Source organism: Schistocerca americana, chromosome 2, assembly GCF_021461395.2.
Source record: "Schistocerca americana isolate TAMUIC-IGC-003095 chromosome 2, iqSchAmer2.1, whole genome shotgun sequence".
Lineage (NCBI taxonomy): Eukaryota > Metazoa > Arthropoda > Insecta > Orthoptera > Acrididae > Schistocerca > Schistocerca americana.
This window is the reverse complement of record NC_060120.1, coordinates 40,127,543-40,148,969: the sequence shown is the minus strand read 5'-3', so window position 1 is coordinate 40,148,969 and position 21,427 is coordinate 40,127,543. Positions and strand designations below refer to the sequence as shown.

General features: G+C 51.5%; 44 non-coding genes across 44 annotated transcripts; 31 read left to right on the top strand and 13 right to left on the bottom strand.

The window, feature by feature from the left end:
* Positions 1–6,712: 6,712 nt before the first annotated feature.
* On the top strand, positions 6,713–6,785 carry Trnav-cac. The gene has a single exon. It is a non-coding gene; the product is annotated as a tRNA-Val (tRNA).
* Positions 6,786–6,942: 157 nt separating this feature from the next.
* Positions 6,943–7,015, top strand: Trnav-aac. Its single transcript has one exon. It is a non-coding gene; the product is annotated as a tRNA-Val (tRNA).
* Positions 7,016–7,209: 194 nt separating this feature from the next.
* Positions 7,210–7,281, bottom strand: Trnap-agg. Its single transcript has one exon. It is a non-coding gene; the product is annotated as a tRNA-Pro (tRNA).
* Positions 7,282–7,683: 402 nt separating this feature from the next.
* On the top strand, positions 7,684–7,756 carry Trnav-cac. The gene has a single exon. It is a non-coding gene; the product is annotated as a tRNA-Val (tRNA).
* Positions 7,757–7,913: 157 nt separating this feature from the next.
* On the top strand, positions 7,914–7,986 carry Trnav-aac. Its single transcript has one exon. It is a non-coding gene; the product is annotated as a tRNA-Val (tRNA).
* A 668-nt stretch (positions 7,987–8,654) lies between these two features.
* Trnav-cac lies at positions 8,655–8,727 on the top strand. The gene has a single exon. It is a non-coding gene; the product is annotated as a tRNA-Val (tRNA).
* A 157-nt stretch (positions 8,728–8,884) lies between these two features.
* Positions 8,885–8,957, top strand: Trnav-aac. Its single transcript has one exon. It is a non-coding gene; the product is annotated as a tRNA-Val (tRNA).
* A 194-nt stretch (positions 8,958–9,151) lies between these two features.
* Trnap-agg lies at positions 9,152–9,223 on the bottom strand. The gene has a single exon. It is a non-coding gene; the product is annotated as a tRNA-Pro (tRNA).
* A 402-nt stretch (positions 9,224–9,625) lies between these two features.
* On the top strand, positions 9,626–9,698 carry Trnav-cac. Its single transcript has one exon. It is a non-coding gene; the product is annotated as a tRNA-Val (tRNA).
* Positions 9,699–9,855: 157 nt separating this feature from the next.
* On the top strand, positions 9,856–9,928 carry Trnav-aac. Its single transcript has one exon. It is a non-coding gene; the product is annotated as a tRNA-Val (tRNA).
* Positions 9,929–10,596: 668 nt separating this feature from the next.
* Trnav-cac lies at positions 10,597–10,669 on the top strand. The gene has a single exon. It is a non-coding gene; the product is annotated as a tRNA-Val (tRNA).
* A 157-nt stretch (positions 10,670–10,826) lies between these two features.
* Trnav-aac lies at positions 10,827–10,899 on the top strand. Its single transcript has one exon. It is a non-coding gene; the product is annotated as a tRNA-Val (tRNA).
* Positions 10,900–11,093: 194 nt separating this feature from the next.
* Trnap-agg lies at positions 11,094–11,165 on the bottom strand. Its single transcript has one exon. It is a non-coding gene; the product is annotated as a tRNA-Pro (tRNA).
* A 402-nt stretch (positions 11,166–11,567) lies between these two features.
* Positions 11,568–11,640, top strand: Trnav-cac. The gene has a single exon. It is a non-coding gene; the product is annotated as a tRNA-Val (tRNA).
* A 157-nt stretch (positions 11,641–11,797) lies between these two features.
* On the top strand, positions 11,798–11,870 carry Trnav-aac. Its single transcript has one exon. It is a non-coding gene; the product is annotated as a tRNA-Val (tRNA).
* A 194-nt stretch (positions 11,871–12,064) lies between these two features.
* Positions 12,065–12,136, bottom strand: Trnap-agg. The gene has a single exon. It is a non-coding gene; the product is annotated as a tRNA-Pro (tRNA).
* Positions 12,137–12,538: 402 nt separating this feature from the next.
* On the top strand, positions 12,539–12,611 carry Trnav-cac. The gene has a single exon. It is a non-coding gene; the product is annotated as a tRNA-Val (tRNA).
* A 157-nt stretch (positions 12,612–12,768) lies between these two features.
* Positions 12,769–12,841, top strand: Trnav-aac. The gene has a single exon. It is a non-coding gene; the product is annotated as a tRNA-Val (tRNA).
* Positions 12,842–13,035: 194 nt separating this feature from the next.
* Trnap-agg lies at positions 13,036–13,107 on the bottom strand. Its single transcript has one exon. It is a non-coding gene; the product is annotated as a tRNA-Pro (tRNA).
* A 402-nt stretch (positions 13,108–13,509) lies between these two features.
* Positions 13,510–13,582, top strand: Trnav-cac. The gene has a single exon. It is a non-coding gene; the product is annotated as a tRNA-Val (tRNA).
* A 157-nt stretch (positions 13,583–13,739) lies between these two features.
* On the top strand, positions 13,740–13,812 carry Trnav-aac. The gene has a single exon. It is a non-coding gene; the product is annotated as a tRNA-Val (tRNA).
* Positions 13,813–14,006: 194 nt separating this feature from the next.
* On the bottom strand, positions 14,007–14,078 carry Trnap-agg. Its single transcript has one exon. It is a non-coding gene; the product is annotated as a tRNA-Pro (tRNA).
* A 402-nt stretch (positions 14,079–14,480) lies between these two features.
* Positions 14,481–14,553, top strand: Trnav-cac. Its single transcript has one exon. It is a non-coding gene; the product is annotated as a tRNA-Val (tRNA).
* A 157-nt stretch (positions 14,554–14,710) lies between these two features.
* Trnav-aac lies at positions 14,711–14,783 on the top strand. Its single transcript has one exon. It is a non-coding gene; the product is annotated as a tRNA-Val (tRNA).
* Positions 14,784–14,977: 194 nt separating this feature from the next.
* On the bottom strand, positions 14,978–15,049 carry Trnap-agg. Its single transcript has one exon. It is a non-coding gene; the product is annotated as a tRNA-Pro (tRNA).
* Positions 15,050–15,451: 402 nt separating this feature from the next.
* On the top strand, positions 15,452–15,524 carry Trnav-cac. Its single transcript has one exon. It is a non-coding gene; the product is annotated as a tRNA-Val (tRNA).
* A 157-nt stretch (positions 15,525–15,681) lies between these two features.
* Positions 15,682–15,754, top strand: Trnav-aac. Its single transcript has one exon. It is a non-coding gene; the product is annotated as a tRNA-Val (tRNA).
* Positions 15,755–15,948: 194 nt separating this feature from the next.
* Trnap-agg lies at positions 15,949–16,020 on the bottom strand. Its single transcript has one exon. It is a non-coding gene; the product is annotated as a tRNA-Pro (tRNA).
* A 402-nt stretch (positions 16,021–16,422) lies between these two features.
* Trnav-cac lies at positions 16,423–16,495 on the top strand. The gene has a single exon. It is a non-coding gene; the product is annotated as a tRNA-Val (tRNA).
* A 157-nt stretch (positions 16,496–16,652) lies between these two features.
* On the top strand, positions 16,653–16,725 carry Trnav-aac. Its single transcript has one exon. It is a non-coding gene; the product is annotated as a tRNA-Val (tRNA).
* Positions 16,726–16,919: 194 nt separating this feature from the next.
* Trnap-agg lies at positions 16,920–16,991 on the bottom strand. Its single transcript has one exon. It is a non-coding gene; the product is annotated as a tRNA-Pro (tRNA).
* Positions 16,992–17,393: 402 nt separating this feature from the next.
* Trnav-cac lies at positions 17,394–17,466 on the top strand. Its single transcript has one exon. It is a non-coding gene; the product is annotated as a tRNA-Val (tRNA).
* Positions 17,467–17,623: 157 nt separating this feature from the next.
* On the top strand, positions 17,624–17,696 carry Trnav-aac. Its single transcript has one exon. It is a non-coding gene; the product is annotated as a tRNA-Val (tRNA).
* A 194-nt stretch (positions 17,697–17,890) lies between these two features.
* Positions 17,891–17,962, bottom strand: Trnap-agg. The gene has a single exon. It is a non-coding gene; the product is annotated as a tRNA-Pro (tRNA).
* Positions 17,963–18,364: 402 nt separating this feature from the next.
* On the top strand, positions 18,365–18,437 carry Trnav-cac. Its single transcript has one exon. It is a non-coding gene; the product is annotated as a tRNA-Val (tRNA).
* A 157-nt stretch (positions 18,438–18,594) lies between these two features.
* Trnav-aac lies at positions 18,595–18,667 on the top strand. Its single transcript has one exon. It is a non-coding gene; the product is annotated as a tRNA-Val (tRNA).
* Positions 18,668–18,861: 194 nt separating this feature from the next.
* On the bottom strand, positions 18,862–18,933 carry Trnap-agg. Its single transcript has one exon. It is a non-coding gene; the product is annotated as a tRNA-Pro (tRNA).
* Positions 18,934–19,335: 402 nt separating this feature from the next.
* Trnav-cac lies at positions 19,336–19,408 on the top strand. The gene has a single exon. It is a non-coding gene; the product is annotated as a tRNA-Val (tRNA).
* A 157-nt stretch (positions 19,409–19,565) lies between these two features.
* Positions 19,566–19,638, top strand: Trnav-aac. The gene has a single exon. It is a non-coding gene; the product is annotated as a tRNA-Val (tRNA).
* A 194-nt stretch (positions 19,639–19,832) lies between these two features.
* Trnap-agg lies at positions 19,833–19,904 on the bottom strand. Its single transcript has one exon. It is a non-coding gene; the product is annotated as a tRNA-Pro (tRNA).
* Positions 19,905–20,306: 402 nt separating this feature from the next.
* Trnav-cac lies at positions 20,307–20,379 on the top strand. Its single transcript has one exon. It is a non-coding gene; the product is annotated as a tRNA-Val (tRNA).
* A 157-nt stretch (positions 20,380–20,536) lies between these two features.
* Positions 20,537–20,609, top strand: Trnav-aac. The gene has a single exon. It is a non-coding gene; the product is annotated as a tRNA-Val (tRNA).
* A 194-nt stretch (positions 20,610–20,803) lies between these two features.
* Trnap-agg lies at positions 20,804–20,875 on the bottom strand. The gene has a single exon. It is a non-coding gene; the product is annotated as a tRNA-Pro (tRNA).
* A 402-nt stretch (positions 20,876–21,277) lies between these two features.
* On the top strand, positions 21,278–21,350 carry Trnav-cac. Its single transcript has one exon. It is a non-coding gene; the product is annotated as a tRNA-Val (tRNA).
* Positions 21,351–21,427: the final 77 nt, after the last annotated feature.

Genomic DNA, 21,427 nt, shown 5'->3' with positions numbered 1-21,427 from the left:
CACTGACGTGCGATCAGTTTGCACAAAACGCTAGGGCTCGTCCGGGATTTGAACCCGGGACCTCCTGCACCCTAAGCAGGAATCATACCCCTTTTTTTTTTTTTTTTTTTTTTTTTTTTTTTTTTTTTTTTTTTTTCAATTCCAACCACCGGCTCGTACACATTTCTAGAAACGAACGCAAAACACAGCGTCAGGTTCCACCGAGACTCGAACTCGGATCGCTGGATTCAAAGTCCAGAGTGCTAACCATTACACCATGTTTTTTTTTTTTTTTTTTTTTTTTTCGTAATCGCCTTCACGCGTCGGATCCAAGTGGCAATTGCTCACATCGAATAAGAAATTCATTTGATATTGACGGCGAGCTTTTTGCTCTGACTCAGCCACTGACGTGCGATCAGTTTGCACAAAACGCTAGGGCTCGTCCGGGATCCGAACCCGGGACCTCCCGCACCCCAAGCAGGAATCATACCCCTTTTTTTTTTTTTTTTTTTTTTTTTTTTTTTTTTTTTTTTTTTTGTTACTTTTTTTTATTGTAGTTTTCGCTAGATAACACCGTTCTGGCTGTGTGTGTATCAAGCTCAAGTGCATCTCCAAGCAGGAAATGGACAACAGCAACATTCAGACGATTTCGTACTGCTCAATAGCTACACTAAAACGGTGTGTTTCTTTTGCAGAATTGGAAAACCACGACCGTGACAGGATTCGAACCTGCAATCTTCGGATCCGAAGTCCGACGCCTTATCCATTTTTTTTTTTTTTTTCCCTTTTTATTATTTTTATTTTTATTTTTTTTTTTTTTTATATTTTTTCCATATTTTCATTTTGAAAATGCGGTAACAGGCAGGGAGAGGCAAGGAGGGCAGGGGTCATGCAATCTGAGGCCTGGCCATCCTGTCTCCCACCGTAACTGTCACCACGGCACCCTACCTCATGTGCGTACTGAAGAAATGCTGCGGCTTGACTCCGCCGCCAGTAACATAAAAACAGAAATTATTCCGGAGACAAAATGTTGCATCCATTTGCAGTGTAAATGAACATGTCCATTTTCATATGTATTCGGGAGAGCCGGGAATCCGTGCATTTTGCACCGCATGAGTGCGACTCACCCCACAAATCAGAGTTAGTATGGAATGAAAAATATAAATTAAAAGTCTTCTATCGTTATTTCTCTCCATCGGGTCGACTGTTACAATTAAGAAACTAGGAAACGTAGTTCTGTGCAGGGCATCCGCCAATGATACGGAACGCGCTACTACAAACATTCTGTTAATTTCTGAACGTGACGAATGATCCAAGTGACGCACTCGTAAATTAGTCTGTCCCGCACGTACTTCTTTGGTCTTCACTTCGGGCGTCCGAAGGAAGAACGGAATCCACCATGTCGGAAGAAATGGCTTTAAGCACTCCATCCTATACTGGCTGTGAAATGATCGTGTGACTTAAAAAGTTTGCAAAATGAGCTTTATAGTTTTTAGTCTTCTGTAGTCGGTGGTGCTGTATCATTAAATACAGGAGAAAGTCTTCTTTACTCGTTTCGTTCACATTGAAAAGATAGTAAACTGTGTGGCCTTTAAGCCAGTTTACTGAATTTCTTTTGGTCTGCGGGTAAGGCACGACCTCCGGAGTGAGGAAGTCAGCTGGCGTTATGGTCGCAGGGCTTGTTCTAGTGATGCTCGCCAACAACTGTCGTATGACCGCCCAAACATCTCGCACTTTTTCGCAGACAAATCGGTGTTCCTCGCTATCTTGTACCTGGCAAGTGTTGCATAAGGGTGAATCGGCCAGATGAATGGAATGGAGTCTGGCATTGGTAGCTATTTTACGATTCACCGTGAGATACCAAGACGCTCGCACGTGAGACGGTAAATGGCGTGAATGTATATTATCCCAAATGACCCGCCAATTGTGAGCTGTATATTTGTCTTCGATGTTATTCCTGGAGGTGGACTCGATCAAAGTCTTATAAAGTTGCTTCACCACCGTTATTTCCTTCGCCGGAATTCTTGTTCGAGCATAACTATATTCAAGCAGGAAGTATTTTAAATGATAAAGGTCGTGTGGAATATGATGTACATCAATCGGGGGGTTGAGGTTCGCTGGGGAGATTTCGTTGAGAAGGTGAGCAGTGAGACAGTGTGGAGATTTTGTCCATAGCTTATACATACTGCTTAGATAGAGCGCCTGTGCCTTTTTATAGACATCTGTGAGGTTCAATCCGCCCTTCCGAGGAGGGAGCGTCAACGTAACATATTTAACTTTGAAGATATTGCCTCTGGTCACAAAATGGCCCAGGGCAGACAGCATTCTATGTGCAATGCCACTGGGAAGAGGCAACACTTTGGCTACATAGTTAATCTTCGAGAGGATATAAGTGTTGACCAGTTCAATTTTTTGGAGAGCATTCAGTTTCCTCATGCTATGCAGTTGTACACATGCCCTAACTTTATGAAGTAAAGCTCTATAATTAACAGCAATGGTATTCTGTACCTTCCGCCGAAACTCAAGTCCTAAGCACTTTATACTGGTAAATTCTCGTAATCGGGTATGATTGGGTAGATTTATTCCCCGTCCGACATTCATGAGTCCGGATTTTTGCCAATTCACCTTCGCCCCAGATACCGCCTCATATCGTTGAAGTATTTGAAGTGAGGACCGCACTTCTTGCGCGTTCACGACAAGAAAGCCGACATCATCTGCGTACGCACGGCACACAATCTTCTGGCTATTGATTTCCAATCCCTGCAAATGTGCAGTTAGCGTAGCGAGCAGAGGTTCTATGGCGATGGCAAAGAGAGCCATCGACATCGGACAGCCTTGCCTCACCGAACACTCGATATCAATAGCGCCACTGAGGCGACCATTAATTTGAATTCGCGACGTACTATTACGGATCAGATTGTCGAGTACTTGGGTGAACTGGTGCGGAAACCCCAATTCCTGCATGACGCGGAAAAGGAAACGATGGCTCACCCTGTCGAACGCTTTTGCAAAGTCTATCATGACGAGGGCGCATTTTAACTTGCAAGCCTCCGCTACGGCAATGACATCTCTGTAATCCGTGAGCGTGTGGTAAATAGATCTATCTCTACCGACACTCGTTTGATACTGTCCTGTGATTGTGGTCATGACAGTTTTGAGCCGTTGGCTCAGAACACGGGCGAATAGTTTATAATCACTATTTAATAACGTGAGAGGTCGCAGGTTAGTGAGGTCGTTACTGCACGGGGTCTTGGGCAGTAAGACAACAATTCCTTGTCGAAATTCCTTCGGAATAACGTTTTGTGGGTTCATTAGTTCTTTACATATTGCAAGGAGTTTCGATTTCATCTGCGGCCAGAAGGTTTGATATACTTCTGCAGGTATTCCATCGCAACCAGGAGATTTATTCTTCGGACTCCTTAGGATAACGTCTGTTAATTCGTCTTCTGTCACCTCTGTCATCAGCTGAGTCGCCTCTGTGGGGCTGAGTTTCCGTGATAAATTTGTCGCAAACTCCGCAAACACGGTATCATCTGTCATTTTATTGGACATCAGGTCTCGATAGTACTCTTCAATCGCCCGCATAATGTCACGTTGGTTAGTAACTATTGCCCCGGTGCTGGTTCGGATGTGTGTAATGATTTTCCGACTGCCTCGTCGACTTTCACGTAACATGTGATACATGGCAGCCTCTTCTTCTTGCACCGTCTTAGGAACTCGCGCCCGAATTTGAAAACCTTCCAACTGTTTCCGTTGCAGCGTTAAAAGTTTCGCCTGAATTCTTTTGATCTTTGCAAAATTGCCAATAACGGTCGCGTCAAATTTATACAACTCCCGAAGACACTGAAAGTAAAATTCCATGGTCCGTTTGTGCCACAGACTTTTCTGACGGGAGTAAAACATTAAAGTTTTCCTAATTTGTGGTTTGGCGCATTTGAGCCACCACTCGATCGCGGAGTTGTAGGATCTGAATTTGCGTTCACATGCCGTCCAGGTGGACAGGAAGGCTTCTCGACATGCAGGATCACGCAAGTGTGCGATGTTGAACTTCCATAACCCTCGACCCCGGTATGTTTCCTGTTTTTGCATGTTGACGGTGCAGATATAGCCAGCATGGTCGGAAAATACAGTTGGCCATATTTCGGTATGTAGCAGGTGTTGCGTTAAATTACGCGATATGTAAATTCTATCTAACCTACTTGCCGAATGATTGGTAACATGCGTAAAACCCACTTCCACTCCGTGCATGTGCGTCCAAGTGTCAGTGAAGCGGAGTTCTTGAATGATCTGTTCTAATTCGACACACCGATTAAAGTGAGGAGTTTGATCGATTTGACGAAGCACACAATTGAAATCGCCGCCAAAAATGACATCACTGTAGTTGGTCCCGAAGAGCGGAAGGATCTCGTGGCGAAAAAATTCTGCACGGTGTTGCCTATTACTGGACCCAGAAGGTGCGTAAATATTAATCAGTCTGATGTTATTGACAGTGACTGCTATCCCTCTGCCGGTCACCAGTTTGGCCTCACAATTTGCAATGATCCCTTCTTTTAACAGTAACGCTGTTCCAAGTTCGAAACCGTTGCCAGGGTTCACGAAAGCGTTATACCCTGCTATGTGGTCTAACCTGATCTCACTCACTTCCTGAAGCATGGCTATATCGATGTCGGCTGCGTATAACAAGTCTTGTAAGTTCTTCAGATTCAAATCACTGCGTATCTTATTGATATTGAGAGTCAGGATCTTGTAGGCCTGCAAGGTGGTCATAGATGTTTCGTACGAAAGGAGCAAACGATAGGGTGCGTCATACAGCCTTCAATGGGAGGCGCTGACCGTGTCGGTCGTTTGAGTAGCCATGGCCACGTGGACGTCGTGTCCATCAACCGCTGATACGGGGGGCAAGGAGCCGGTCGAGGGTGTGGAATCCTCCTGCATCTCTACATCAGCTTCGTTCGTTTCAAACTCGTCCGCCCAATTGGGAGAGCAAAGGGTGCCTACTGGCTCAGAAACTGGTGGATTCGTATTCTGTGGCTCAGTTTGCTGAGTGGGCGTCTCATCTGGTCCGCTGTCGTACATCGTGGGAGTCTCCGACATGGTGTCGTCTGATCGTGTTGTGTCCCGCGAGCGCGAAGGCGAGGCGGCAGCGTCTGCGGGCCCTTCTTTTAAGTTCTGACCGATTAATTTGGCCTTTCCCCGTAAGCTCGGTGCTGTATCTTCCGCACCTTGGTGAGCCATCCTCCGCTTTTTATTTTTCTTCGGAGATCGATTACCACGTATTACTGTGTCGGAGTTGGGCATCGTTTCAGCGACTCGTTCAGACACGGGAGCAGGAGCCATGGACACCTCCACCAACTCGGCACCCCGTGAGGGCTGGTCCACCGCCATCTCACTGGTCCTGTTAGTTTCATGTGTTTCAGAAGCAGCCATCTCGGACGCGACTGGCGTGTCCGGAGACGTCACATTAACGACGGAACTGGGTCCGGCAGGTTTATCGCGAATCGGTTGTATTGACGGCTCACCGCGGGCAACCGACACGTACGATGGCTGTAATGTTGACATCGCGGGAGGGCTAACACTCTCTCCGGTTGGCAGTTGAACTACACGACGCTGTAAACATTCCGCACGAACATGTCCCGTCGAGTTACATCTGGCACATGTTCTAGGTTGGCCATCATACATTACGACGGCACGGTACCCACAAACCGTGACGTACGACGGAATATGTCGTTGCAAGTCAACTTTAAGCTGCCTGACGCCATTCAGTACCGGATACTTATGCGCCGGAGACCAACGTTCTGCAAAGTTGCTCAAAACTTTGCCATACGGCGATATCGCAACGTTTATCTGTTCTGCTGGGACCTCAAACGGTAGTTCAAAAATGCGAATTGTTCGAAGTCCAAGCCCGGCGTGGGAAACAGTAACCACACCCACATTGCCATCACTATGCTTAAACTTCAAACCAGAACTAAAGGAGGCAACTAGTTTGTCACAAAACTCGGCATCTCTCATCTTGATATAAACGATGCTAGACAGAATCGACAAATGTATACCGATAATCTCATCGAGGCCAATTTTCATCACTTCTTCGAGGAAATCCTCGATTTCGAAGGATGTTGGTCGGGCAAACGTGTTATCGAACGTTAACTTCAAGGTGTCTTTCCTCATAGTATGTGCCATCACTGAATTATCAACGTCATTCCACAAACGCAAGAATAACCGCTGCTAGCGAGCGACTTACCCCGCAGAAGTAAACAAGCCAGCCGCAGCGCGAAGCACAGACAACCGCACGCCACGGCCGCTGCAGGCAGACTGACCCCTAGACCAACGAGCCCTGTGACACGGCGAATGCCAATTATTCCAGTCCCTCGATGTCGTCCAGGGTGCCCTGGAAGTCTTGTGTACGCTGGCGGGATGGGGGCGGCGCGAATTCCTGCGGTCGGCGGCCTTCCTGGGCTATTGGTACCTTCATGTAGAGCTGCCGCTGGGCTCGCACTGCCTGCTGCTGAGAAAGTGATTGCTTTTGCTGATATGGCTTGCAATAACGACTGCGCGAAACGCCGCTATCTCGTTAGGGGTGCTACGGCAGACACCCTCTCGAGCACCCCGAAGACTTCTTGAGCCCTCGGCTGTGATGGGTTCCAGGCTGACAAAGGAACTGTCGTGTGTGCATTCGCGGACGAGAGAAAGTCTGAGGCAAGTTCGAGTGAACAAGGATGGACTCCTCAGGTCCGTCGTTTCCGTAGTGTAGCGGTTATCACGTCTGCTTCACACGCAGAAGGTCCCCGGTTCGATCCCGGGCGGGAACAGTATTTTCCTGCCTATGTCGTATTGTCCTCCAATGAGCCACGTCGTGTGTGGATCTGCTGCATGTCCCTTCGTTTGCAAGTACCACATTTATTGAATTTTTCAGTTACGATGGCAACATCACTATAAGTCGTCTGTGAAGTAAGGTGCACACAAGCAGTTTCCGTGGTGTAGCGGTTATCACGTCTGCCTAACACGCAGAAGGTCCCCGGTTCGATCCCGGGCGGAAACACTTTTTCATCACTTTAAGCAAGACGTACTAACATGCATCTGCTACCATCTATACCCGAAACCTTCGTAATCGCCTTCACGCGTCGGACCCGAGTGTCAATTGCTCACATCGAATAAGAAATTCATTTGATATTGACGGCGAGCTTTTTGCGCTGACTCAGCCACTGACGTGCGATCACTTTGCACAAAACGCTAGGGCTCGTCCGGGATTTGAACCCGGGACCTCCTGCACCCTAAGCAGGAATCATACCCCTAGACCAACGAGCCCTGTGACACGGCGAATGCCAATTATTCCAGTCCCTCGATGTCGTCCAGGGTGCCCTGGAAGTCTCGTGTACGCTGGCGGGATGGGGGCGGCGCGAATTCCTGCGGTCGGCGGCCTTCCTGGGCTATTGGTACCTTCATGTAGAGCTGCCGCTGGGCTCGCACTGCCTGCTGCTGAGAAAGTGATTGCTTTTGCTGATATGGCTTGCAATAACGACTGCGCGAAACGCCGCTATCTCGTTAGGGGTGCTACGGCAGACACCCTCTCGAGCACCCCGAAGACTTCTTGAGCCCTCGGCTGTGATGGGTTCCAGGCTGACAAAGGAACTGTCGTGTGTGCATTCGCGGACGAGAGAAAGTCTGAGGCAAGTTCGAGTGAACAAGGATGGACTCCTCAGGTCCGTTGTTTCTGTAGTGTAGCGGTTATCACGTCTGCTTCACACGCAGAAGGTCCCCGGTTCGATCCCGGGCGGGAACAGTATTTTCCTGCCTATGTCGTATTGTCCTCCAATGAGCCACGTCGTGTGTGGATCTGCTGCATGTCCCTTCGTTTGCAAGTACCACATTTATTGAATTTTTCAGTTACGATGGCAACATCACTATAAGTCGTCTGTGAAGTAAGGTGCACACAAGCAGTTTCCGTGGTGTAGCGGTTATCACGTCTGCCTAACACGCAGAAGGTCCCCGGTTCGATCCCGGGCGGAAACACTTTTTCATCACTTTAAGCAAGACGTACTAACATGCATCTGCTACCATCTGTACCCGAAACCTTCGTAATCGCCTTCACGCGTCGGACCCGAGTGTCAATTGCTCACATCGAATAAGAAATTCATTTGATATTGACGGCGAGCTTTTTGCGCTGACTCAGCCACTGACGTGCGATCACTTTGCACAAAACGCTAGGGCTCGTCCGGGATTTGAACCCGGGACCTCCTGCACCCTTAGCAGGAATCATAGCCCTAGACCAACGAGCCCTGTGACACGGCGAATGCCAATTATTCCAGTCCCTCGATGTCGTCCAGGGTGCCCTGGAAGTCTCGTGTACGCTGGCGGGATGGGGGCGGCGCGAATTCCTGCGGTCGGCGGCCTTCCTGGGCTATTGGTACCTTCATGTAGAGCTGCCGCTGGGCTCGCACTGCCTGCTGCTGAGAAAGTGATTGCTTTTGCTGATATGGCTTGCAATAACGACTGCGCGAAACGCCGCTATCTCGTTAGGGGTGCTACGGCAGACACCCTCTCGAGCACCCCGAAGACTTCTTGAGCCCTCGGCTGTGATGGGTTCCAGGCTGACAAAGGAACTGTCGTGTGTGCATTCGCGGACGAGAGAAAGTCTGAGGCAAGTTCGAGTGAACAAGGATGGACTCCTCAGGTCCGTCGTTTCCGTAGTGTAGCGGTTATCACGTCTGCTTCACACGCAGAAGGTCCCCGGTTCGATCCCGGGCGGGAACAGTATTTTCCTGCCTATGTCGTTTTGTCCTCCAATGAGCCACGTCGTGTGTGGATCTGCTGCATGTCCCTTCGTTTGCAAGTACCACATTTATTGAATTTTTCAGTTACGATGGCAACATCACTATAAGTCGTCTGTGAAGTAAGGTGCACACAAGCAGTTTCCGTGGTGTAGCGGTTATCACGTCTGCCTAACACGCAGAAGGTCCCCGGTTCGATCCCGGGCGGAAACACTTTTTCATCACTTTAAGCAAGACGTACTAACATGCATCTGCTACCATCTATACCCGAAACCTTCGTAATCGCCTTTACGCGTCGGACCCGAGTGTCAATTGCTCACATCGAATAAGAAATTCATTTGATATTGACGGCGAGCTTTTTGCGCTGACTCAGCCACTGACGTGCGATCACTTTGCACAAAACGCTAGGGCTCGTCCGGGATTTGAACCCGGGACCTCCTGCACCCTAAGCAGGAATCATACCCCTAGACCAACGAGCCCTGTGACACGGCGAATGCCAATTATTCCAGTCCCTCGATGTCGTCCAGGGTGCCCTGGAAGTCTCGTGTACGCTGGCGGGATGGGGGCGGCGCGAATTCCTGCGGTCGGCGGCCTTCCTGGGCTATTGGTACCTTCATGTAGAGCTGCCGCTGGGCTCGCACTGCCTGCTGCTGAGAAAGTGATTGCTTTTGCTGATATGGCTTGCAATAACGACTGCGCGAAACGCCGCTATCTCGTTAGGGGTGCTACGGCAGACACCCTCTCGAGCACCCCGAAGACTTCTTGAGCCCTCGGCTGTGATGGGTTCCAGGCTGACAAAGGAACTGTCGTGTGTGCATTCGCGGACGAGAGAAAGTCTGAGGCAAGTTCGAGTGAACAAGGATGGACTCCTCAGGTCCGTTGTTTCTGTAGTGTAGCGGTTATCACGTCTGCTTCACACGCAGAAGGTCCCCGGTTCGATCCCGGGCGGGAACAGTATTTTCCTGCCTATGTCGTATTGTCCTCCAATGAGCCACGTCGTGTGTGGATCTGCTGCATGTCCCTTCGTTTGCAAGTACCACATTTATTGAATTTTTCAGTTACGATGGCAACATCACTATAAGTCGTCTGTGAAGTAAGGTGCACACAAGCAGTTTCCGTGGTGTAGCGGTTATCACGTCTGCCTAACACGCAGAAGGTCCCCGGTTCGATCCCGGGCGGAAACACTTTTTCATCACTTTAAGCAAGACGTACTAACATGCATCTGCTACCATCTGTACCCGAAACCTTCGTAATCGCCTTCACGCGTCGGACCCGAGTGTCAATTGCTCACATCGAATAAGAAATTCATTTGATATTGACGGCGAGCTTTTTGCGCTGACTCAGCCACTGACGTGCGATCACTTTGCACAAAACGCTAGGGCTCGTCCTGGATTTGAACCCGGGACCTCCTGCACCCTTAGCAGGAATCATACCCCTAGACCAACGAGCCCTGTGACACGGCGAATGCCAATTATTCCAGTCCCTCGATGTCGTCCAGGGTGCCCTGGAAGTCTCGTGTACGCTGGCGGGATGGGGGCGGCGCGAATTCCTGCGGTCGGCGGCCTTCCTGGGCTATTGGTACCTTCATGTAGAGCTGCCGCTGGGCTCGCACTGCCTGCTGCTGAGAAAGTGATTGCTTTTGCTGATATGGCTTGCAATAACGACTGCGCGAAACGCCGCTATCTCGTTAGGGGTGCTACGGCAGACACCCTCTCGAGCACCCCGAAGACTTCTTGAGCCCTCGGCTGTGATGGGTTCCAGGCTGACAAAGGAACTGTCGTGTGTGCATTCGCGGACGAGAGAAAGTCTGAGGCAAGTTCGAGTGAACAAGGATGGACTCCTCAGGTCCGTCGTTTCCGTAGTGTAGCGGTTATCACGTCTGCTTCACACGCAGAAGGTCCCCGGTTCGATCCCGGGCGGGAACAGTATTTTCCTGCCTATGTCGTATTGTCCTCCAATGAGCCACGTCGTGTGTGGATCTGCTGCATGTCCCTTCGTTTGCAAGTACCACATTTATTGAATTTTTCAGTTACGATGGCAACATCACTATAAGTCGTCTGTGAAGTAAGGTGCACACAAGCAGTTTCCGTGGTGTAGCGGTTATCACGTCTGCCTAACACGCAGAAGGTCCCCGGTTCGATCCCGGGCGGAAACACTTTTTCATCACTTTAAGCAAGACGTACTAACATGCATCTGCTACCATCTATACCCGAAACCTTCGTAATCGCCTTTACGCGTCGGACCCGAGTGTCAATTGCTCACATCGAATAAGAAATTCATTTGATATTGACGGCGAGCTTTTTGCGCTGACTCAGCCACTGACGTGCGATCACTTTGCACAAAACGCTAGGGCTCGTCCGGGATTTGAACCCGGGACCTCCTGCACCCTAAGCAGGAATCATACCCCTAGACCAACGAGCCCTGTGACACGGCGAATGCCAATTATTCCAGTCCCTCGATGTCGTCCAGGGTGCCCTGGAAGTCTTGTGTACGCTGGCGGGATGGGGGCGGCGCGAATTCCTGCGGTCGGCGGCCTTCCTGGGCTATTGGTACCTTCATGTAGAGCTGCCGCTGGGCTCGCACTGCCTGCTGCTGAGAAAGTGATTGCTTTTGCTGATATGGCTTGCAATAACGACTGCGCGAAACGCCGCTATCTCGTTAGGGGTGCTACGGCAGACACCCTCTCGAGCACCCCGAAGACTTCTTGAGCCCTCGGCTGTGATGGGTTCCAGGCTGACAAAGGAACTGTCGTGTGTGCATTCGCGGACGAGAGAAAGTCTGAGGCAAGTTCGAGTGAACAAGGATGGACTCCTCAGGTCCGTCGTTTCCGTAGTGTAGCGGTTATCACGTCTGCTTCACACGCAGAAGGTCCCCGGTTCGATCCCGGGCACGAACAGTATTTTCCTGCCTATGTCGTATTGTCCTCCAATGAGCCACGTCGTGTGTGGATCTGCTGCATGTCCCTTCGTTTGCAAGTACCACATTTATTGAATTTTTCAGTTACGATGGCAACATCACTATAAGTCGTCTGTGAAGTAAGGTGCACACAAGCAGTTTCCGTGGTGTAGCGGTTATCACGTCTGCCTAACACGCAGAAGGTCCCCGGTTCGATCCCGGGCGGAAACACTTTTTCATCACTTTAAGCAAGACGTACTAACATGCATCTGCTACCATCTGTACCCGAAACCTTCGTAATCGCCTTCACGCGTCGGACCCGAGTGTCAATTGCTCACATCGAATAAGAAATTCATTTGATATTGACGGCGAGCTTTTTGCGCTGACTCAGCCACTGACGTGCGATCACTTTGCACAAAACGCTAGGGCTCGTCCGGGATTTGAACCCGGGACCTCCTGCACCCTAAGCAGGAATCATACCCCTAGACCAACGAGCCCTGTGACACGGCGAATGCCAATTATTCCAGTCCCTCGATGTCGTCCAGGGTGCCCTGGAAGTCTCGTGTACGCTGGCGGGATGGGGGCGGCGCGAATTCCTGCGGTCGGCGGCCTTCCTGGGCTATTGGTACCTTCATGTAGAGCTGCCGCTGGGCTCGCACTGCCTGCTGCTGAGAAAGTGATTGCTTTTGCTGATATGGCTTGCAATAACGACTGCGCGAAACGCCGCTATCTCGTTAGGGGTGCTACGGCAGACACCCTCTCGAGCACCCCGAAGACTTCTTGAGCCCTCGGCTGTGATGGGTTCCAGGCTGACAAAGGAACTGTCGTGTGTGCATTCGCGGACGAGAGAAAGTCTGAGGCAAGTTCGAGTGAACAAGGATGGACTCCTCAGGTCCGTCGTTTCCGTAGTGTAGCGGTTATCACGTCTGCTTCACACGCAGAAGGTCCCCGGTTCGATCCCGGGCGGGAACAGTATTTTCCTGCCTATGTCGTATTGTCCTCCAATGAGCCACGTCGTGTGTGGATCTGCTGCATGTCCCTTCGTTTGCAAGTACCACATTTATTGAATTTTTCAGTTACGATGGCAACATCACTATAAGTCGTCTGTGAAGTAAGGTGCACACAAGCAGTTTCCGTGGTGTAGCGGTTATCACGTCTGCCTAACACGCAGAAGGTCCCCGGTTCGATCCCGGGCGGAAACACTTTTTCATCACTTTAAGCAAGACGTACTGACATGCATCTGCTACCATCTGTACCCGAAACCTTCGTAATCGCCTTCACGCGTCGGACCCGAGTGTCAATTGCTCACATCGAATAAGAAATTCATTTGATATTGACGGCGAGCTTTTTGCGCTGACTCAGCCACTGACGTGCGATCACTTTGCACAAAACGCTAGGGCTCGTCCGGGATTTGAACCCGGGACCTCCTGCACCCTAAGCAGGAATCATACCCCTAGACCAACGAGCCCTGTGACACGGCGAATGCCAATTATTCCAGTCCCTCGATGTCGTCCAGGGTGCCCTGGAAGTCTCGTGTACGCTGGCGGGATGGGGGCGGCGCGAATTCCTGCGGTCGGCGGCCTTCCTGGGCTATTGGTACCTTCATGTAGAGCTGCCGCTGGGCTCGCACTGCCTGCTGCTGAGAAAGTGATTGCTTTTGCTGATATGGCTTGCAATAACGACTGCGCGAAACGCCGCTATCTCGTTAGGGGTGCTACGGCAGACACCCTCTCGAGCACCCCGAAGACTTCTTGAGCCCTCGGCTGTGATGGGTTCCAGGCTGACAAAGGAACTGTCGTGTGTGCATTCGCGGACGAGAGAAAGTCTGAGGCAAGTTCGAGTGAACAAGGATGGACTCCTCAGGTCCGTTGTTTCTGTAGTGTAGCGGTTATCACGTCTGCTTCACACGCAGAAGGTCCCCGGTTCGATCCCGGGCGGGAACAGTATTTTCCTGCCTATGTCGTATTGTCCTCCAATGAGCCACGTCGTGTGTGGATCTGCTGCATGTCCCTTCGTTTGCAAGTACCACATTTATTGAATTTTTCAGTTACGATGGCAACATCACTATAAGTCGTCTGTGAAGTATGGTGCACACAAGCAGTTTCCGTGGTGTAGCGGTTATCACGTCTGCCTAACACGCAGAAGGTCCCCGGTTCGATCCCGGGCGGAAACACTTTTTCATCACTTTAAGCAAGACGTACTAACATGCATCTGCTACCATCTGTACCCGAAACCTTCGTAATCGCCTTCACGCGTCGGACCCGAGTGTCAATTGCTCACATCGAATAAGAAATTCATTTGATATTGACGGCGAGCTTTTTGCGCTGACTCAGCCACTGACGTGCGATCACTTTGCACAAAACGCTAGGGCTCGTCCGGGATTTGAACCCGGGACCTCCTGCACCCTTAGCAGGAATCATACCCCTAGACCAACGAGCCCTGTGACACGGCGAATGCCAATTATTCCAGTCCCTCGATGTCGTCCAGGGTGCCCTGGAAGTCTCGTGTACGCTGGCGGGATGGGGGCGGCGCGAATTCCTGCGGTCGGCGGCCTTCCTGGGCTATTGGTACCTTCATGTAGAGCTGCCGCTGGGCTCGCACTGCCTGCTGCTGAGAAAGTGATTGCTTTTGCTGATATGGCTTGCAATAACGACTGCGCGAAACGCCGCTATCTCGTTAGGGGTGCTACGGCAGACACCCTCTCGAGCACCCCGAAGACTTCTTGAGCCCTCGGCTGTGATGGGTTCCAGGCTGACAAAGGAACTGTCGTGTGTGCATTCGCGGACGAGAGAAAGTCTGAGGCAAGTTCGAGTGAACAAGGATGGACTCCTCAGGTCCGTCGTTTCCGTAGTGTAGCGGTTATCACGTCTGCTTCACACGCAGAAGGTCCCCGGTTCGATCCCGGGCGGGAACAGTATTTTCCTGCCTATGTCGTTTTGTCCTCCAATGAGCCACGTCGTGTGTGGATCTGCTGCATGTCCCTTCGTTTGCAAGTACCACATTTATTGAATTTTTCAGTTACGATGGCAACATCACTATAAGTCGTCTGTGAAGTAAGGTGCACACAAGCAGTTTCCGTGGTGTAGCGGTTATCACGTCTGCCTAACACGCAGAAGGTCCCCGGTTCGATCCCGGGCGGAAACACTTTTTCATCACTTTAAGCAAGACGTACTAACATGCATCTGCTACCATCTATACCCGAAACCTTCGTAATCGTATTTACGCGTCGGACCCGAGTGTCAATTGCTCACATCGAATAAGAAATTCATTTGATATTGACGGCGAGCTTTTTGCGCTGACTCAGCCACTGACGTGCGATCACTTTGCACAAAACGCTAGGGCTCGTCCGGGATTTGAACCCGGGACCTCCTGCACCCTAAGCAGGAATCATACCCCTAGACCAACGAGCCCTGTGACACGGCGAATGCCAATTATTCCAGTCCCTCGATGTCGTCCAGGGTGCCCTGGAAGTCTTGTGTACGCTGGCGGGATGGGGGCGGCGCGAATTCCTGCGGTCGGCGGCCTTCCTGGGCTATTGGTACCTTCATGTAGAGCTGCCGCTGGGCTCGCACTGCCTGCTGCTGAGAAAGTGATTGCTTTTGCTGATATGGCTTGCAATAACGACTGCGCGAAACGCCGCTATCTCGTTAGGGGTGCTACGGCAGACACCCTCTCGAGCACCCCGAAGACTTCTTGAGCCCTCGGCTGTGATGGGTTCCAGGCTGACAAAGGAACTGTCGTGTGTGCATTCGCGGACGAGAGAAAGTCTGAGGCAAGTTCGAGTGAACAAGGATGGACTCCTCAGGTCCGTCGTTTCCGTAGTGTAGCGGTTATCACGTCTGCTTCACACGCAGAAGGTCCCCGGTTCGATCCCGGGCGGGAACAGTATTTTCCTGCCTATGTCGTATTGTCCTCCAATGAGCCACGTCGTGTGTGGATCTGCTGCATGTCCCTTCGTTTGCAAGTTCCACATTTATTGAATTTTTCAGTTACGATGGCAACATCACTATAAGTCGTCTGTGAAGTAAGGTGCACACAAGCAGTTTCCGTGGTGTAGCGGTTATCACGTCTGCCTAACACGCAGAAGGTCCCCGGTTCGATCCCGGGCGGAAACACTTTTTCATCACTTTAAGTAAGACGTACTAACATGCATCTGCTACCATCTGTACCCGAAACCTTCGTAATCGCCTTCACGCGTCGGACCCGAGTGTCAATTGCTCACATCGAATAAGAAATTCATTTGATATTGACGGCGAGCTTTTTGCGCTGACTCAGCCACTGACGTGCGATCACTTTGCACAAAACGCTAGGGCTCGTCCGGGATTTGAACCCGGGACCTCCTGCACCCTTAGCAGGAATCATACCCCTAGACCAACGAGCCCTGTGACACGGCGAATGCCAATTATTCCAGTCCCTCGATGTCGTCCAGGGTGCCCTGGAAGTCTCGTGTACGCTGGCGGGATGGGGGCGGCGCGAATTCCTGCGGTCGGCGGCCTTCCTGGGCTATTGGTACCTTCATGTAGAGCTGCCGCTGGGCTCGCACTGCCTGCTGCTGAGAAAGTGATTGCTTTTGCTGATATGGCTTGCAATAACGACTGCGCGAAACGCCGCTATCTCGTTAGGGGTGCTACGGCAGACACCCTCTCGAGCACCCCGAAGACTTCTTGAGCCCTCGGCTGTGATGGGTTCCAGGCTGACAAAGGAACTGTCGTGTGTGCATTCGCGGACGAGAGAAAGTCTGAGGCAAGTTCGAGTGAACAAGGATGGACTCCTCAGGTCCGTCGTTTCCGTAGTGTAGCGGTTATCACGTCTGCTTCACACGCAGAAGGTCCCCGGTTCGATCCCGGGCGGGAACAGTATTTTCCTGCCTATGTCGTTTTGTCCTCCAATGAGCCACGTCGTGTGTGGATCTGCTGCATGTCCCTTCGTTTGCAAGTACCACATTTATTGAATTTTTCAGTTACGATGGCAACATCACTATAAGTCGTCTGTGAAGTAAGGTGCACACAAGCAGTTTCCGTGGTGTAGCGGTTATCACGTCTGCCTAACACGCAGAAGGTCCCCGGTTCGATCCCGGGCGGAAACACTTTTTCATCACTTTAAGCAAGACGTACTAACATGCATCTGCTACCATCTATACCCGAAACCTTCGTAATCGCCTTTACGCGTCGGACCCGAGTGTCAATTGCTCACATCGAATAAGAAATTCATTTGATATTGACGGCGAGCTTTTTGCGCTGACTCAGCCACTGACGTGCGATCACTTTGCACAAAACGCTAGGGCTCGTCCGGGATTTGAACCCGGGACCTCCTGCACCCTAAGCAGGAATCATACCCCTAGACCAACGAGCCCTGTGACACGGCGAATGCCAATTATTCCAGTCCCTCGATGTCGTCCAGGGTGCCCTGGAAGTCTTGTGTACGCTGGCGGGATGGGGGCGGCGCGAATTCCTGCGGTCGGCGGCCTTCCTGGGCTATTGGTACCTTCATGTAGAGCTGCCGCTGGGCTCGCACTGCCTGCTGCTGAGAAAGTGATTGCTTTTGCTGATATGGCTTGCAATAACGACTGCGCGAAACGCCGCTATCTCGTTAGGGGTGCTACGGCAGACACCCTCTCGAGCACCCCGAAGACTTCTTGAGCCCTCGGCTGTGATGGGTTCCAGGCTGACAAAGGAACTGTCGTGTGTGCATTCGCGGACGAGAGAAAGTCTGAGGCAAGTTCGAGTGAACAAGGATGGACTCCTCACGTCCGTCGTTTCCGTAGTGTAGCGGTTATCACGTCTGCTTCACACGCAGAAGGTCCCCGGTTCGATCCCGGGCGGGAACAGTATTTTCCTGCCTATGTCGTATTGTCCTCCAATGAGCCACGTCGTGTGTGGATCTGCTGCATGTCCCTTCGTTTGCAAGTACCACATTTATTGAATTTTTCAGTTACGATGGCAACATCACTATAAGTCGTCTGTGAAGTAAGGTGCACACAAGCAGTTTCCGTGGTGTAGCGGTTATCACGTCTGCCTAACACGCAGAAGGTCCCCGGTTCGATCCCGGGCGGAAACACTTTTTCATCACTTTAAGCAAGACGTACTAACATGCATCTGCTACCATCTATACCCGAAACCTTCGTAATCGCCTTCACGCGTCGGACCCGAGTGTCAATTGCTCACATCGAATAAGAAATTCATTTGATATTGACGGCGAGCTTTTTGCGCTGACTCAGCCACTGACGTGCGATCACTTTGCACAAAACGCTAGGGCTCGTCCGGGATTTGAACCCGGGACCTCCTGCACCCTAAGCAGGAATCATACCCCTAGACCAACGAGCCCTGTGACACGGCGAATGCCAATTATTCCAGTCCCTCGATGTCGTCCAGGGTGCCCTGGAAGTCTCGTGTACGCTGGCGGGATGGGGGCGGCGCGAATTCCTGCGGTCGGCGGCCTTCCTGGGCTATTGGTACCTTCATGTAGAGCTGCCGCTGGGCTCGCACTGCCTGCTGCTGAGAAAGTGATTGCTTTTGCTGATATGGCTTGCAATAACGACTGCGCGAAACGCCGCTATCTCGTTAGGGGTGCTACGGCAGACACCCTCTCGAGCACCCCGAAGACTTCTTGAGCCCTCGGCTGTGATGGGTTCCAGGCTGACAAAGGAACTGTCGTGTGTGCATTCGCGGACGAGAGAAAGTCTGAGGCAAGTTCGAGTGAACAAGGATGGACTCCTCAGGTCCGTCGTTTCCGTAGTGTAGCGGTTATCACGTCTGCTTCACACGCAGAAGGTCCCCGGTTCGATCCCGGGCACGAACAGTATTTTCCTGCCTATGTCGTTTTGTCCTCCAATGAGCCACGTCGTGTGTGGATCTGCTGCATGTCCCTTCGTTTGCAAGTACCACATTTATTGAATTTTTCAGTTACGATGGCAACATCACTATAAGTCGTCTGTGAAGTAAGGTGCACACAAGCAGTTTCCGTGGTGTAGCGGTTATCACGTCTGCCTAACACGCAGAAGGTCCCCGGTTCGATCCCGGGCGGAAACAGTTTTTCATCACTTTAAGCAAGACGTACTAACATGCATCTGCTACCATCTGTACCCGAAACCTTCGTAATCGCCTTCACGCGTCGGACCCGAGTGTCAATTGCTCACATCGAATAAGAAATTCATTTGATATTGACGGCGAGCTTTTTGCGCTGACTCAGCCACTGACGTGCGATCACTTTGCACAAAACGCTAGGGCTCGTCCGGGATTTGAACCCGGGACCTCCTGCACCCTAAGCAGGAATCATACCCCTAGACCAACGAGCCCTGTGACACGGCGAATGCCAATTATTCCAGTCCCTCGATGTCGTCCAGGGTGCCCTGGAAGTCTCGTGTACGCTGGCGGGATGGGGGCGGCGCGAATTCCTGCGGTCGGCGGCCTTCCTGGGCTATTGGTACCTTCATGTAGAGCTGCCGCTGGGCTCGCACTGCCTGCTGCTGAGAAAGTGATTGCTTTTGCTGATATGGCTTGCAATAACGACTGCGCGAAACGCCGCTATCTCGTTAGGGGTGCTACGGCAGACACCCTCTCGAGCACCCCGAAGACTTCTTGAGCCCTCGGCTGTGATGGGTTCCAGGCTGACAAAGGAACTGTCGTGTGTGCATTCGCGGACGAGAGAAAGTCTGAGGCAAGTTCGAGTGAACAAGGATGGACTCCTCAGGTCCGTCGTTTCCGTAGTGTAACGGTTATCACGTCTGCTTCACACGCAGAAGGTCCCCGGTTCGATCCCGGGCGGGAACAGTACTTTCCTGCCTATGTCGTATTGTCCTCCAATGAGCCACGTCGTGTGTGGATCTGCTGCATGTACCTTCGTTTGCAAGTACCACATTTATTGAATTTTTCAGTTACGATGGCAACATCATTATAAGTCGTCTGTGAAGTAAGGTGCACACAAGCAGTTTCCGTGGTGTAGCGGTTATCACGTCTGCCTAACACCCAGAAGGTCCCCGGTTCGATCCCGGGCGGAAACACTTTTTCATCACTTTAAGCAAGACGTACTAACATGCATCTGCTACCATCTATACCCGAAACCTTCGTAATCGCCTTCACGCGTCGGACCCGAGTGTCAATTGCTCACATCGAATAAGAAATTCATTTGATATTGACGGCGAGCTTTTTGCGCTGACTCAGCCACTGACGTGCGATCACTTTGCACAAAACGCTAGGGCTCGTCCGGGATTTGAACCCGGGACCTCCTGCACCCTAAGCAGGAATCATACCCCTAGACCAACGAGCCCTGTGACACGGCGAATGCCAATTATTCCAGTTCCTCGATGTCGTCCAGGGTGCCCTGGAGGTCTCGTGTACGCTGGCGGGATGGGGGCGGCGCGAATTCCTGCGGTCGGCGGCCTTCCTGTGCTATTGGTACCTTCATGTAGAGCTGCCGCTGGGCTCGCACTGCCTGCTGCTGAGAAAGTGATTGCTTTTGCTGATATGGCTTGCAATAACGACTGCGCGAAACGCCGCTATCTCGTTAGGGGTGCTACGGCAGACACCCTCTCGAGCACCCCGAAGACTTCTTGAGCCCTCGGCTGTGATGGGTTCCAGGCTGACAAAGGAACTGTCGTGTGTGCATTCGCGGACGAGAGAAAGTCTGAGGCAAGTTCGAGTGAACAAGGATGGACTCCTCAGGTCCGTCGTTTCCGTAGTGTAGCGGTTATCACGTCTGCTTCACACGCAGAAGGTCCCCGGTTCGATCCCGGGCGGGAACAGTATTTTCCTGCCTATGTCGTATTGTCCTCCAATGAGCCACGTCGTGTGTGGATCTGCTGCATGTCCCTTCGTTTGCAAGTACCACATTTATTGAATTTTTTAGTTACGATGGCAACATCACTATAAGTCGTCTGTGAAGTAAGGTGCACACAAGCAGTTTCCGTGGTGTAGCGGTTATCACGTCTGCCTAACACGCAGAAGGTCCCCGGTTCGATCCCGGGCGGAAACACTTTTTCATCACTTTAAGCAAGACGTACTAACATGCATCTGCTACCATCTGTACCCGAAACCTTCGTAATCGCCTTCACGCGTCGGACCCGAGTGTCAATTGCTCACATCGAATAAGAAATTCATTTGATATTGACGGCGAGCTTTTTGCGCTGACTCAGCCACTGACGTGCGATCACTTTGCACAAAACGCTAGGGCTCGTCCGGGATTTGAACCCGGGACCTCCTGCACCCTAAGCAGGAATCATACCCCTAGACCAACGAGCCCTGTGACACGGCGAATGCCAATTATTCCAGTCCCTCGATGTCGTCCAGGGTGCCCTGGAAGTCTCGTGTACGCTGGCGGGATGGGGGCGGCGCGAATTCCTGCGGTCGGCGGCCTTCCTGGGCTATTGGTACCTTCATGTAGAGCTGCCGCTGGGCTCGCACTGCCTGCTGCTGAGAAAGTGATTGCTTTTGCTGATATGGCTTGCAATAACGACTGCGCGAAACGCCGCTATCTCGTTAGGGGTGCTACGGCAGACACCCTCTCGAGCACCCCGAAGACTTCTTGAGCCCTCGGCTGTGATGGGTTCCAGGCTGACAAAGGAACTGTCGTGTGTGCATTCGCGGACGAGAGAAAGTCTGAGGCAAGTTCGAGTGAACAAGGATGGACTCCTCAGGTCCGTCGTTTCCGTAGTGTAGCGGTTATCACGTCTGCTTCACACGCAGAAGGTCCCCGGTTCGATCCCGGGCGGGAACAGTATTTTCCTGCCTATGTCGTATCGTCCTCCAATGAGCCACGTCGTGTGTGGATCTGCGGCATGTCCCTTCGTTTGC